Raw genomic sequence first — 2996 nt, forward strand, 5'->3', positions numbered from 1 at the left:
GGAGAGTTTTTCAAACTCTACAACATTGCTTTAGGGCTCAAGTTCAAAAACTCAAAATTTATATTTTTACATGTGAATCTTTGAACAAAAGTCGGATTTGAGTTGCTTTTGTCCTAAAAGTGTAATTTTATAAAATTCAGGACTTAAATGCAAGCATTTATGACACGTCATAATGACGGGATAGAATCGTCATAATGATTGGATAGACATGTCATGATGACTTGCACTTTTACACTTTAGTCCTGAGTAAATTTAAAAGTTACTTTTGTAAATCAAACTTTTGCATAAAAGGACTCGTACTTTTATAAAATCACATAAATACCCTTATTTTTACCACTTTACCCAAAATTTTTACACAATTCAACACTTGCATTTCCAATGCAACTTTTGGATAAATATATATTTTTTTACAAGGAATAAAATAATAAAAACATGTTTACCAAAACCACCTTTCTCTTATTTTGAAATTATCCTTCTCCAAATACATTTTGCAAAAATAACCCTGGGTTTCTCTGTAATTACAAAAATACCCTTTTTATTTGCACTTTTAATTTTCAAAAATTTCACATAAACATACACAAGCTTTACACTTAACAAACACATATTTCACACTAACAGAATATATGCCTAGCATTACAAATACACGAAATGTCACATCCTCCCCCCTAAAAAGAATCTCGTCCCGAGATTCGGACGAAAGGCTCTAAGGGGCAGAGAAGTGAATCACACACCAAAAGTGACAAAAGCAATCACAGTAGAGAAGATTGAGGTTGATGACGAGAGCATGACGAGATGAGCATAACGAGAGCATGAAGAGATGGTACACAGATGAGTTTAACAAGATAAGAAATTATACATAAGGACGATAAATGTCGATGACATTCATCACAAAACTCATGGATAACAAGAAAGGATAGTATAAGGGATTGACAAAGTGATGTTTGAGATATTCTTGCTCAGAGTTTGCTACCTGAATAATTTTAAATGATGTTATTGCAAAACATGCCTATTTAGGCCGATGCAATCAAGGAATAATGACAAAATGCTCTACTCCGGGTGCAATGCTCGATATATAACCATGAATGTGATGCATTATTGAGATATATGATTATAATGATGATGCAACATGAGGATGAGGGATCCCATGTACGACCGAGATGATGCATATGACACAATGCAATTGCCATGATGCTGACCGAATGATGCATACACTATGATGCAAGAATGATGATGCTTGCAATGTATGCATGTATGATATGTATGAAGTATGATGCATACCCTCATGAGTTGATGATGCACGTGACTCGCGCCCTACAACCGTTCTCTCGTAACTAACACTTGGGTAGTTCTATATCCTTAAGCAAGGATCAAAAGTTAGGACACTAGTAAGGTTGCATAAGAAAAGATTGCAGTGGGGTTACGTCACATAGACCTAGTCACCAGTGCGCCCCTAATGGCTCAATCATGTGGCTGCAGCACACCTGAGGCCTTAGGTTCCGACACGGCATCATGGTCATGTGATTAAACACCACCACAAAAGAGGAATAGCAACCCTATAGTGCCAACAGCAGCAAGATAGATCTTAGGAAACCGAAGACAATCCTAAGTTGCACCGGAGGCACACCCGTTAGTTAGTCTACGGATTGTCGATGACGATGCAACACCATGCACTGATCAAAGATGGTATGTATTATAATGCATGACTTTTGCCATAATTTTTTTTATTTTACTCAAAATCATCTGAGCAAAAATTGAAGGTGCAACTTTCAGATGTTGTAACCAGAATAGACAACAAGATATGGTACAACATCAAGAGAGAACAGATGATTCGCCGATTAATGGATCCAAGGGTTTGCTGACAAACTATCAAAATTCAACCCTCAAGGAAAAGCAGGATCAAGGGTTTGATTTAGCTGTCAAGCTAAGATCGATGATAGGGTTCAGACACAACCCAATCCACTTTATTCACAAAAGACTTCCTTAACTCTAAGATAGCCTAGCAAATTACGTTGGCTCCTACTACACAAAGTCAAAACAGGCATTCAGATACAAGCACATATATCAGTATATCAACGTAACAAACAAGGCAATCCAATCAATCCAAAATGTCAGGATGCATGCACGTTGTACACGTCCTCACAACCAAAAATAACTGCCAAGTAATCTCGGTCTTACGTGGTTAGTTACGGTGGCATTATATAAATACGTCTCTCCCTATATATATACTAGTCGTTCTTACGTTTCAACTTACGTAACAGGGTTAGTGTACCTGCAGAAAACACAGTATGTATATACTGAACCTTTCATGCCAGCATGTCATGAAAGCGTCCCCAATCATTACTGTTCACTATAGAAACAGCATCTGTACAATTATCGCCGTACAGACAACGTTAACATACATCGTCGAAACAACGTATTCACGGGGGTACCGCAAAATGCGGGGGTATTGCTGTTCATACCCTGTACCTAACTATATACTCCCAATGTAATCAACCGAAGTTGGTACATTGGCAGCATCTCAAGTAGGCCACTGCTTGAGAAACAGCGTTCGGCTCGCATCACCGACAGGAAGGCCAAGCTCCCTCAGTTGGCTGAGGATCCTTACCTTCTTACCTTATCATCGAAGGTGTCGTTACAGAAAGTAAAGTTGAGTTGTGCATGAATCTAAGTTTTGACAGAAAAGTAATGCTGGTAGTTAGGGTTATATATATATATAGCCACCTCTATTTCCCTCATAAACATTACCCTAGGGCTTTACGTACTAAGTACAATTCTTAACGAATCCAATGTAGTTTTGCCAAATACTTTGTTGGTCAAATCTTTATACTGAAATCATTTTTAAGGTAAAATGTATCTCCAGGGTAACCTTATAGCTCTGAAATATGTGTTTGTTAATGCTAGGCATATATTTTGTTAGTGTGAAATATGTGTTTGTTAAGTGTAAAGCTTGTGTATGTTTATGTGAAATTTTTGAAAATTAAAAGTGCAAATAAAAA

This window comes from Panicum hallii, chromosome 3 (genome assembly GCF_002211085.1).
Source record: "Panicum hallii strain FIL2 chromosome 3, PHallii_v3.1, whole genome shotgun sequence".
Classification (NCBI taxonomy): Eukaryota; Viridiplantae; Streptophyta; class Magnoliopsida; order Poales; family Poaceae; genus Panicum; species Panicum hallii.